Consider the following 13,323-nt stretch of genomic DNA (forward strand, 5'->3'; position numbering starts at 1 on the left):
AGCTTTGTTCTGTGTTGGGCCAAGTTGGCCAGCCCTATATAACCTTGCACCCATCAGTCATTGGATGCTGGCCACCTGGGCCAGGTGGCTTTCCGCAGCTGAGGCACCTCCTTAAATGGCCAATACCTCAAGGCTGCCTGCCAACAGCACTCCCAGCTGCTGGGGCAACAAGCCCTTCACTGAAGAGAGCTCAGCATGGTGCACCAACGTGTCTATCGTGATACTCAAACTAGAAATGGATGATAACTAAGAATTTATAGTGTAAAATCAAAAAGCACGCCTGCTTAAAGTGCTATTCTCATCTGCACTGATTCATTCAGCAGGAGGAGCAACAGAGTGCAATCCATGGGCCGACGGGTTCCTGTACCTGTGGCTGAGCACAGAAGCTGGGCTGAGACCAAGGCCTTTCCATTCTACCATGGTCATTCTATCCATCTACCGTGGCAACCTCCAGCAGACATGCCATGGCAATCAAGAAAAAGGAAAGCCTGCCTCTCTTCAACACTTATTTTTAAGAAAAGAAGCAGATTCAATTATTTATTTATCCTGACTATAAAAGCAATTTACGTTTACTGTAAAAAAAAATATGCGTAGTACAAAAAGAGTAGAACGGCAGGGGAAAATCACCTACGAGTCCACTGACCAGAGTAATCATTGTTAACAGTTTAGCATATATTTCCCCTAATCTTCTCTGACATATATATATATATATAAATTTTTTCCCCCATAGTTGAACTCATGCTAGACTTAAAGAGGCATCAGTGTGTTGTGATTAAGAATATGAACTCTGAAGACAGAAAGATCTGATTTGAATTCTCTCCCTGTCACTTATTAGTGGTGAAACTTTCATTCATTCACAAAATAACTCTTATGTAGCACTGGAAATATGAGAGTAAAAAAAGAGAGATACAGCCTTTCCTTCATGAACTCACATGTTGATGGGAATTTAACCTTTCTTAAAGTCTCTACTCTCTCACCTGTAAAAGTGGAGCTAATAATACCTACCCCAGAGTTTCCATGAGAATTATCTTGTTAAGTGAGATAATTAATGTATATAAAAGGCCTGCACATAGTAATTGCTCAAAAATTGGCAGTTATTATCATCATGTAAGTTTTTCTCTTTTTCACTGAACATTATGTCATAGTTTCCCCATGTTATAAAAAAATCCCTTTGTTGAGGTCACCATGGGGTTCCAGCAACATCAATTAGAATACACACAGATGGGCTTCCCTCGTGGCGCAGTGGTTGAGGGTCCGCCTGCCGATGGAGGGGACAGGGGTTCGTGCCCCGGTCCGGGAGGATCCCACGTGGCGTGGAGCAGCTGGGCCCGTGAGCCATGGCCGCTGAGCCTGCGCGTCCGGAGCCTGTGCTCTGCGATGGGAGAGGCCACAACAGTGAGAGGCCCGCATAACGCAAAAAAAAAAAAAAAAAAGAATACATAGAGATGCTTAGGAGCACAGTGTTTAGAACTCCAGCAACCTGGCAGCACAGCCCTTCTGGGTTCAGGGGAACCTCATTTGCCCTTCCGCTTTCCAGTCCCACGCGTGGTAAGGCTTCCCGAACCAGTTATCTCTGGATAACCTCATTTCCCTCCCTTTCACTTCTTCGGTCCTTCCATCTCTTTTGTTAGTAATTCCTTCCAGTAAGTTCTTTCTGTTTGATATATCTAGAGTGGGTTCTGTTTTCCTGCTTGGACCTAATGGAGAAAAACATTGTTTCATTTTGGCTTCCCACTTTTAAAAGTAATTCTAAGGGGTGTTCCGTGGCGGTCCAGTGGTTAGTACTCAGCGCTTTCACTGCTGTGGCCCAGGTTCAATCCCTGGTCAGAGAACTAAGATCCCGCAAGCCAAGCAAGCGTCATGCCCCCCCACCCAAAAGGAAAGTAATTCTAAGAAGTAGATGAACGTCATTTGGATAGTTGTAAAAAGAATTTGACTTGAAAAATGGGGCAGATGAGGAAAAGTTGCAAAAGTGAACAGGCAAAAGGCTGAAGGTCATCAATAAACAAAGGATTTGGCACCTGAAAAGTTGTTCTAAGAATTTGACCATTTATTTACCCTTTCCACTGAGAAAAGAACAAGAGGAATTTCTTCCAAGCCAGGGAATCAGATTCTTTTTAAGGAAAAACTTCCTTATCATAAAGGCAAGGCCAACTTTATGTGACCTTTTGTGTCTGGTTTCTTTCACTGAGCATTATGCCTTCAAGGTTCATCCAACGTTGTAGCATGTAACAGTACTTCATTCCTTTTTTTTTTTTTTTTTTTTTTGCGGTACGCGGGCCTCTCACTGTTGTGGCCTCTCCCGCTGCGGAGCACAGGCTCCGGACGCGCAGGCCCAGCGGCCATGGCTCACGGGCCCAGCCGCTCCGCAGCATGTGGGATCCTCCCGGACCGGGGCACGAACCCGCGTCCCCTGCATCGGCAGGCGGACGCTCAACCACTGCGCCACCAGGGAAGCCCCTACTTCATTCCTTTTTATTGCCAAATACTATTCCAGTCTATGGATGTATCACGTTTTGTTTATCCGTTCATCATTTAATGGACATTTCGGTTGTTCCCACTTTTTGACTATTGTAAACAATGCTGGTAGTCTCACTAAATCTTGGAATTTTATAATGAGAAGCTTTGCGTCTATGTTATTGGTTGATTGATTGATTACTTCACTGTTAAAATGTAAACTGCCAGGAAAGATTACACATAACACATGAACAGCTATTTATAGGCTGGTTTCAATGAATTTATCAGGTGTTATTTTAGAGCTACTTTTGAAAGGGAGAAGGTAGGAGAGCACTGGGTGTAATGAATTTGAGACGATATGAAGGCTGAAAAAAGGAGCAGAAAGCGAGATTGGGGTCCCTAAAACGAACACTATTCCTTGAACTTGCCTTGTGTTAATATATTCATTATAAAGCTTCCCAAGGAGGCAGAGATATTGCAACCATTTAATTGGTATGTTTAGATACTCTTTTCTTTAAAAAAAAAATTGTTTTTTGGCCGTGCCATGCCTGTGGGATCTTAGTTCCCTGACCAGGGATCAAACCTGGGCCCTCGGCAGTGAAAGCGTGGAGTCCTAGCCACTGGACCATCAGGGAATTCTCTAGTTAGATACTCTTTTGCTTGGAAGCCAGTGAATAGACAATAAAATGCATTGAAGTCACCTATCCACAAAGTCTTGAAGTTATATCTTTTACACTAGTGAAATTGATTAGTGAGAAAATAAATTTAGGTTTTGGTATTTTTCTTAAATTATTTATTTATTTATTTTTAGCTGTGTTGGGTCTTTGTTGCTGCATGTGGGCTTTCTCTAGTTGCGGCAAGTGGGGGCTACTTTTCCATGTGGTGCGCGGGCTTCTCCTTGTGGTGGCTTCTCTTGTTGTGAAGCACTGGCTCTAGGTGCCAGGCTTCAGTAGTTGTGGCATGTGGCCTCAGTAGTTGTGGCGCACGGGCTTAGTTGCTCCGTGGCATGTGGGATCTTCCCGGACCAGGGATCAAACCTGTGTCCCCTGCATTGGCAGGCAGATTCTTAAACACCAAGCCACCAGGGAAGTCCCTAGGTTTTGTTTTTATTTGGTTAGTCTATGCAACGTTTCCAGGAGTTGATTGCCTTATTTATGAATCAATAAAGTAAGAGATTTTTTTCTTTCTTTTCTCATGATTATTTTTTGATTATGTCCATGTTTATTAGTTTGGAAGAGAACAATAAGGAAAATATAGCTTATGATGATTGGTTGCTCCATTTGTATATCCCCACTGTGATAAGTATAGCGTTTTCTATGTTATAGGCTCTCATTAATCTTTGTTGGATGGATGAACTCAAGTCAACCGGGCCATCTTCTGGCAATTTTCATGAAAAAACAGATTTCATATGTGAGAAACCAACAAAATTGGTTTAAGTGAAAGAGTTGGATTACTGACGGATGTCAATTGGTTGCAAAATCTCTATCTCTTGCTAGTACAGTAATATAGTTGTTCTCTTGTTTTTGAAGTCAGTGTGTGTACGTGCACGTGGCTTTTGTCTTGAGCACTGGATCAGCCATCTACTGCTGCATAACAAACTACCCCCAAATGCAGTGGATTCCAATTATTTGCTTTGATCCTGAATCTCAAATTGAGCAGGGCTTAGGGCGGACTGGTAGTCTCTATTCCAGGTAGCATCAGCTGGGATGGCTCTCCTAGGACTGGAGGATACACTCCCAAAAGTGACTCACTCACATACATGTTTAAGTTGGGACTGGCTGTTAGTTCTTCTCCAGAGTGACCTCTCTATAGGGTGGCTTGGGCTTCCTCACAACAGAATGGCTGAGTAAAAACAATAAGCACCCCAAAAAAACAAGCAGAAGCTATATTGCCTTTTATAACCTAGCGTTGGAAATCACACAATGCCCCTTTCACCATAGTCACAAGGCAGCCTAAATTCAAGGGGAGGGGACATAGACCCCCACCTCTTGATGGGAACAGTGTCAAAATCACATTGTAAGAAGAACATGTGGAATGAAAGATATTGTTGTGGCCATCTTTGGAAAATACAGTTTGCCATAGGGATTATTTTTGATCCTTCCCTATACCTCAATTTTGCAAGTTTAAAAATTTTTTCTATTTGTCTTTATCATCATTTTTCCAACTGTCCCCTTTAAACTTGGTAGCAATAATATCTCAGAAGCTAACATTCTTTTTTTTTTTTTTTTTTTGCGTTACGTGGGCCTCTCACTGCTGTGGCCTCTGCCGTTGCGGAGCACAGGCTCCGGATGCGCAGGCTCAGCGGCCATGGCTTACGGGCCCAGCCGCTCTGCGGCATGTGGGATCCTCCCGGACCGGGGCACGAACCCACGTCCCCTGTATCGGCAGGCGGACTCTCAACCACTGCGCCACCAGGGAAGCACAGAAGCTAACATTCCTGAAAATAATTTATGTGTGGAAGATTATCCTTTCAGTACGCTGAAGGTACCCACTAAGCATCTTTCCCGGATAGGTGTGTGTTCCTCTAGGTATATTCCTCTCTATAACTCTTATCTCTATCTGGTTTGGAGAAGAGAATAACACACAGGTAGGCACAGCCTTAAATACAAGAAATAAAATAAATGAGGAAAAATATATATATTGCCTGGGGCAGCTTTAAGTCAATTTTTGGAAGGTTCTGTGGTGTAGGTGGTGGGTGGATTCAGTGGAAAATCTTACAGACATGTGGAATAATAAGTGGTTCTATTTTGGGATTATCATGGCAATGCAAGTTAATGATATATGTCGTGCGTGCGCGCGCGTGTGTGTGTGTGTGTATACCTGGTCTTAAGTTAAGTTGGAATACTGAGGTTAACAGTGATTTGGTCATGACTCTGTATAAAATCCTGAACTTGAAATCATAAAGCAAAATATATATTTCCACCAAAGTAACATTTTCCCCTAACATTTCAATCAGTTTTCAAAATACTAAAAGTTGAAAGAATTGCACAGTGAATATCCACATACCCACCACCCAGATTCTACAATTAACATTTTACTGTATTTGTTTATATCCACATGTACTACATATCTATCCATTCATCCATCCCTACATCCATCCATCAATCCGTCTTGGTTTTTTTATACATTTCAAAGTAACTTACAGTTGTCAGTAGACAAAGTAGTATATTTTGAGTTCTGTTTAATAGTGTGGACAGTTTTCCTCTTATTTCAATCTATCTTGTAAAAATTATATTTGACAAATATATGACAAAAGAGATGGACTTGATCTTTTTTCATCGTATTGAAAATGAAATCTGTGAGAATTTAGTGAAGAAATTGCTGGAGAAACAAACTCTGGAAATATTGTGCTCTGTGATGCATATTATTTAATGTGATTCAGATCATATCTTTGCCTTTGCTTGAGAATGTAATAAAAACTTATACATGTGGAACTGAGTAGTTGTGTCCCTTGATAGTAAAAAGGCTGACTAATAAATAAAATAAGCATTGTACCTTTCATTTCGTTAAGTGTATTGGAAGCCATGTTGAATTTTTATCCGTAAAGCTGGTCAAGAATTTCTTTTGGAGAAATGAAACCAAGACTCCAGGGAATTGTAGAGGTAGATCAGGTTCACTCCATAGCTCCCATACCTTTTTTTATTCCAACCTGCCTCCTCCAAATGGTATAGCCTCAATTTACCTAGCTGTTTGTGTTCATCTTTTTCTTCTTCTCCTTCTTCTCCTCCTTCTCCTTTTCTTTTAAAATTAATTAATTTATTTTTGGCTGTGTTTGGTCTTCGTTGCTGCACGTGGGCTTTCTCTAGTTGCGGCGAGCTGGCGCTGCTCTTTGTTGTGGTGCGTGGGCTTCTCATTGCGGTGGCTTCTCTTGTTGCGGAGCACAGGCTCTAGGCGTGCAAGCTCAGTAGTTGTGGCACGTGGGCTCAATAGTTGTGGCTCACGGGCTCTAGAGCGCCGGCTCGGTAGTTGTGGCGCACGGGCTTAGTTGCTCCGCGGCGTGTGGGATCTTCGCGGCACAGGGTTCGAACCCGTGTCCCCTGCATTGGCAGGTGGATTCTTAACCAGTGCGCCACCAGGGAAGGCCCATCTTCTTCTTCTTCTTCCTCTTCTTCTTCTTCCTTTTCCTCTTCTTCTTTTAAAAAATGCATATTCTTCAGGTAATTGTCTGAATCCTTAATTTTCCACTATTGTGTATCAACACAGCACAAAATGATGTGGGAACTATTGATCAGTTTATTAATTGATTGATTCATTTAGCAAACACTTACTGAGCATCAGGTCCTATGCTAGGCATTGGGAAAACAAAAACGAAGAAGACATAATCTTTATTTTCAATGCAAAGCCATTAATATGGTACATTGATCAGTATAGGTGACAAAACTGAGGCCTACTAGATTTTTTCCACTTTTCCATTGACAGTAACTATATAATGGTGCTAATCTCTGCTTTATTTTATGTTGTATAGATACGAAATAGGAGTGTACACACAAGACCAATGTTATGCTAATGACTCATTATATCAGAACATTTTTAAAAGAGCAAGAATTGTTTTATGGATTCGAGAAGAAGCAAGATCAATATGTTTTCCACTGTGTGTGTTTTTATCTAACTAGTCCAGAATTCCAGGGTGCCTTATAAAAAGGTGTGTAAAGCTGCATTGAATCAGGTGTGATATTAAACCTAGAAAATGAATGGCACAGCCACTTTATTCCTTTTTAGTACTTAGACTCTATGAACTCATTTGTTTCCTTTACAAATTAAATGAGGTGTGTGTTTTTAATTTTTCCACTTTTAATTAAAATCTTGAGATAATAGTTATTATGTATTACATCTTAGTCTCTCTGCATATATTCAAGGGAAGGGCATCATTTGGGGTCATTTTAAACTTTCAAAGCCCTCTGAGGGTAGGATATTAGTAAGGTGCTTATCAAGTCACCTCACACTTGAGCGAATCAAGTAAGCGATGGACAACAGTGCTGCCCCACTCCTATGCCTTCATGCACATCACTATCATTCGATTCCTAAAAGAAGATAGTCACTTTACTTTGATGCCTCTGGGAGGTGGAAAAAAGTCTTCCTTGCAGAGCTGTTGTGGCAGTAAATGAGACAGTGTAAGGAAAGTTCCTGGCACATAGCACCGTTACATAAATGGTTTCTATTGCTGAGACAGTATAGCTTAGTGGTTAAGGATTAGGCTTCTGGAGGCAATTGGCTGGGTCTGCATCCTGCTTCCACCGCCTACTGCCTGGGTAAACTTGGGCAGGTTACTAAAACCTTGTGTGTAAAATGGAGAGAGCATCCACTTGAAATAATTACCCACTGCTGTACAACAAATCACCCCCAAACTTAGGGGCTTACAACAATAAACATTCGTTATCTCATAGTTTCTGTGGGTTGGGAACTCAGGAGTGGCTTAGCTGAGTGGTTCTGGCTCAGGATCTCTCATGAGGTAGCAGTCAGGATGTCAGCCAGGGCTGCACTCACCTGAAAGCTTGACTGGGGCTAGAGGATCTGCTTCCAAGATGGTGCACTCACATGGCTGTTGGCAGTTCCTTGCTGGCTGCTGACGGGAGGGGTAAATGTTTTGGGGATATCTTAAAACCACTACATGACTTCAGAGGGGTATAGAAAGGATTAAATGAGATAAGCCATGCAAAATGTTCAGCACAATGCCTGGCACACAGTAAGCACTCAATAAATGTTGATTAATATTATTTCTAAAGAAAGATCAATAGACTGCTGTTTAGCTAGGGAAATATGGTTTCATCTGGATTAAGACATTAATACATAAGAAATTAATTTATTGATATTTTAAAATTATGTAGGAGTACGAATGTTCAGTAGAAACAGGTATCTGAGACAACAAGTATTTCTAATGTACTTCACTGGCTTGACGTCTCTTTCACAATTTGTTGTGCACTGTGTTGGGGAGGAAGGGGAACTGGATGTGGAGGACTGCCCTAAAATCATCAGGTCAGGGGTTTCAGGACTGTGAAGTTATTTAGGCCAGGTGGAAAGATGCTAGAATTACTCTCCATGTTGTGCCCCAATTCTCACTGTTATTTTCCTGCTGCTAGCTATAAAATTAGCTGTCTCACTTCTTTCAAAGCCAAAGACAGCACATCTCCATTATCTCATTAGATATTCTTCTTGAAATAAAAAGCTCTTCTACATCAGTAACAGCATCTATTAGCACAGCCACGCTCCAGTTCCCTGGGTACCGCTGATCTCAGATGACCTGCGCATACTAGACTAAGGTAGACCAGGGAATCCACAACCACCCTAAGGGATTGAAAAAGGGGCAGGGAAAGGGGGAGGGTTGGAGGAGGCTTCTAGATGTAACTGTTAACTGAGAGGAGCCTCAAAATAGCCAAGTTTCAGGCTTCTTCCTAGAAGATTTAAATTTCTCCAAGAAAATCCCTCATCAATTGTGGAGTCCATAATATTCACTGCTATTTATGCTGCTAGCCTGTGGCTGGAGAACATTTCCTAAGATGGCTACAATTCTGTAAAATACATGTTCTGTAAAATAGGCATAATAATATTCTTAGCTGAGGGACATACTCTTGTTGCCCCAGCAGTGTCTCCTTGGCACTCACCTCCACCTGCCCAGGGCCACTTATTGTGATCACCTGGGACTCTCTGGGAGCACACTTGGTCTGCATGTTGGGAGAATTGAAAATGCTGGAGGGTTAATGCCCGGAAGAGCTTTCAGTATGGTGGAGAAACACCCCAGCTTCTCATCTCTGGGAGAGGAGAAGTTTCTCCATCATCTCCCAGAGCTCCCCAGCAAATCCTCTGAGCACCAGTCGCCTACAGAAGTAACTGGCTTGATAACACACCTATTATTGGCTTCCTTCTCTTCCTTGTCTCACTTGCCCACGCATCTTCTGGTGTTTCTTGGGATTAACTCTCAAAACTATGAACACTTAAATCCTTGTGTCAGCGTCTGCTTTTGGGGAAACCCAAATTAAGACATCCCTCATAGGGTTGATGTGAGGGTTGAAAGAGACGATGTATGCACAATGCCTGGCGTATAATAACAGCGGCTAGTATTTATTTATTTAAAAGATTTATTTATTTACTTTATTTAGTTTTGGCTGTATCAGGTCTTAGTTGCTGCACGTGGCATCTTCGTTGAGGTACGCGAGATCTTTTGTAGCGAAGCACAGGCTTCTCTCTAGTTGTGGCGTGCGGGTTTTCTCTTCTCTAGCTGTGGCGCTTGGGTTCCACAGCACATGGGCTCTGTAGTTGGTGGCACGCAGGCTCTCTAGTTGAGGCTCACGAGCTCAGTAGCTGTGGCGCAGGGGCTTACTTGCCCCGTGGCATGTGGGATCTTAATTCCCTGACCAGGGATCGAACCTGCGTCCCCTGCATTGTAAGGTAGATTCTTTACCACTGGACCACCAGGGAAGTCCCAGTTGATCAGTTTCTTTGTGTCAGCACTGCTTTAAACACTTTACATGTATAAATTCATCTAACCCTATGTTAATCTTCATAAACAACCCGTTATTATTACTCTCCTACAGATGAGACTGACACACAGAGAGGGTAACCCGCCCAAGAGCACACACTGTTCAAACCACTGAAACCATTATTCAGACTCAGGCAGTAAACATGGCAACATTCTTTCAGGATGCTGGAGTGGTTCTTTGAGTTATTGGAGCTCTAGCTTTTGAGTTGACTCTGGGAAATTTTGGCTTGTTTTCTGTGTAGTATTGACACATGTATAACAGTATTTTGAGAGAGATTTTTTTTTCTTGTTGCCTCTACCTAGGAGGGCTTCTATAGGGGAAGTGACAGCTAGAGGTTGGAAGGGGTATTTATACCTGTCATTCAGACGCCCTCTAAACAGAGGTCAGCTACAGCCAAGATGGGGGATGGGAAGAGAGTGAGGAAAGCCGGCGACGATGTTCATGGGTTGCTAAGAGAAAAACTGATGGTTCCTTCTCCCCTCTACCTCCTACAAACCCCAGTTTTGGTTGTGGGGAGTTAGGGTTGGTGAGGGAACTGACCACACCCTCCAAGGAACTGGAGTAGACATAAAAATGGGCTGACCACACCCCCTGGCCACTTCAGTGTCTTGAGCCACAGGCCTGGCAGGTGATGATGGTGATGGAGAAAGGGGGAGGGGGACAGGATTTAAATCAAACACAACATTCAGGTTTAGACTAGATTGATTTTTTTAACAAATAAATTTATTTATTTATTTTTGGCTGTGTTGGGTCATCGTTGCTGCGTGTGGGCTTTCTCTAGTTGCGGCGAGCGGGGGCTTCTCTTCAGTGTGGTGCACAGACTTCTCATTGGGTGACTTCTCTTGTTGCGGAGCACGGGCTCTAGGTGCGCGGGTCCCAGACCAGGGCTCGAACCCATGTCGCCTGCATTGGCAGGCAGATTCTTAACCACTGCGCCACCAGGGAAGCCCAACTAGATTGATTTTTAATAGCTGACAAAGACCTAAGAGTCAGAAAAACTGTCCAAGATGTGAAGGGACACAAAAGACAAATTTGCTGTAAAAACATGGTTCAGAGTAATGATTGAAGAAAAAGAAACTGCTTCTAGTTTATACCCTGCAGAATTGAGCCTGCTCAACAATAGGTAATCTTTATAAAGTCCTTACTATGGGCCAGGTACTCTGTGAAGCATTTCACAAATAGTCATTCACATAGATCTGTGAGGTGAGTACTATTATCACTGTCATCATCCCCATTTTACAGGGGAGGAAACTGAGGCACGGAGAACTTGAGCAATTTGCCCAAGGGCATCACTAGAGCTGGCATTTGATCACAGGCAATCTGGCTCCTAAGTCTATGGTTTTAGCCATTAAAGTTACACTGCCTTGCCAACCATTCACTTTCATATGGCATTCTATTCTGGTGTGGTTTTTCCCTCTTGGGTCTTTTGAGGCTGACATTTCTCTTCTTTCTACCCTGTTTGTGGTTAAACTTAGTGCATGGAGGACAGGAATAGAGGTTTTAATAGTTTAAAATGAGCTACTGGACTTGCATTACTAAAATGACATTTTCCCAAATGGTATGAACTTTAAACAAAAGCATGTAAGGTCTGACATTCTGATTTAAGCTCTGAGCAGGGCCAGCGAACAACTAATGCTGACCTCTTCCTACACACACTACAAATTTACACATTGATTTGATTCTTAAGTTTTTCTCCTAGATCTTGATTGCATTATGAGATCTAGGCCCAGATGGGCATTTCATAAATGCTTTTTGACAATGATTAGAAGGCTTATTTAGTCTTCTAGACTTGTTCCGCATATACCCAGGATAAAAATGTCTTGCATCTTGATGACCACTTGTTTATTTATTATTGAGACCCATAATAAGTAGCACACATGGTCTCTGCAGCAGGAAGCTTCTGAGGCATCTAATAGGAACTCAAACCCAAATTGTCTTAAATGCAAGGAAAAGGCAGAATTTGTTTCATTAAACAAGTCAGTGGTGTCATCAAGAACCCGTTTTTTTCTTTCTTTCTATTTTTCAACTCTGCCTTACTTAGTGTATAGGCTTTGACCTAAGGCTGGTTTTTCCTCCTAGCTAGAAAATGGCTGCCAGTGGCACCTGGGATACTTGCTTCCTTGTTCATCCAGCAGGATAGACAGGGAAAACCTCTCTCTCAAACCATAGGTTGTTAAGTTCTTTCCTTTACTCTAATTGGGCCACACATTGATTGACTAAGAGTAATAAGCACCCACCGCCCTGGAAATGTGGATACTAGAACACAGTTGTGGTTCTATTAGAAGGAAGAAGGAGCATATAGATGTTGGGGAGGCTCTGAAGCTGTTTCTTCATCTGGAAAAAGGTGACCTATCAGAGAATCTTGCAGAGAATCACGATGCTCAGAGATAATGTATGTAGGGTTGCCAGATTTAGCAAATAAAAACAGAGAATGCCCAGTTAAATTTGAATTTCAGATAAACAGCAAATAATTTTTAGTATGAGTATGTACACCTTTTTCTACAAACGTTACAGATTTACACATTGATTTGGTTTTTAAGCTTTTCTCCCAGATTATGAGGTCTGGGCCCAGAGGGGCATTTCAAAAAATTTTTTTTTCTTTTGACAGTGATTAGAAACCTTATTTAGCCCTCTACCCTGTATCCAGGATAAAAATACATACTTATACTAAAAAATTATTCATTGTTTATCTGAAATTCAAATTTAACAGGCCTTCTGTATTTTATCTGGCAACTCTAAATGTATGCAAAGTTCTTGGCACATAGCAGGCATTCATTCAGTGGTAAGTATTAGTGTTGTTTCTATATAAGAAAAGAGCTCAGTTAAATGGCAGCGTGGTGCTTTTTAACTCTTACTAACATAGAAAATATATGCTTTTGATCAAAATTGCAATTAACTGAACTGGATGTGACTCTAAGCATCCCTTCACCACTACTCAAAATGAGATCAAAGCAAAGGTCCCTAAGTGGAGGGTCATATTTGCATACATGGGATGGCACATTATAAAGCATCTAATATTACCACTTAAAACTAAATTGAACTTGCATCACCGGATAGTTAGTTATTGGTCTTTCCTTATCTTGTTCTAAGTCTATACAGATAAACCATTCTTCATTTGATTCGAAGGTAATGCTGCTACAATTCCTGGGACAAAGGCACTAACATACAAGATTGAAAATGGAGTGATCGCCTCAGGAATTCTAGCTCCATGTGGGTGAAGCTTGAGGTCACAGCAACTGTTACTTTGCATCTGGAGGAGGCAGGAGACTCTGCAAAGCTCTCTGCTGTTGCCTCTGACTCCATTTTCCTTCACTGCTAATTCATTGTTCTTACCTGTAAAATTTTCTAATATGCTTCCTGAGAAGCCAAAGAGAGAGCAGGCACCTTCATT

The sequence above is a fragment of the Orcinus orca genome, chromosome X (genome assembly GCF_937001465.1).
Source record: "Orcinus orca chromosome X, mOrcOrc1.1, whole genome shotgun sequence".
In the NCBI taxonomy this organism is placed as follows: domain Eukaryota; kingdom Metazoa; phylum Chordata; class Mammalia; order Artiodactyla; family Delphinidae; genus Orcinus; species Orcinus orca.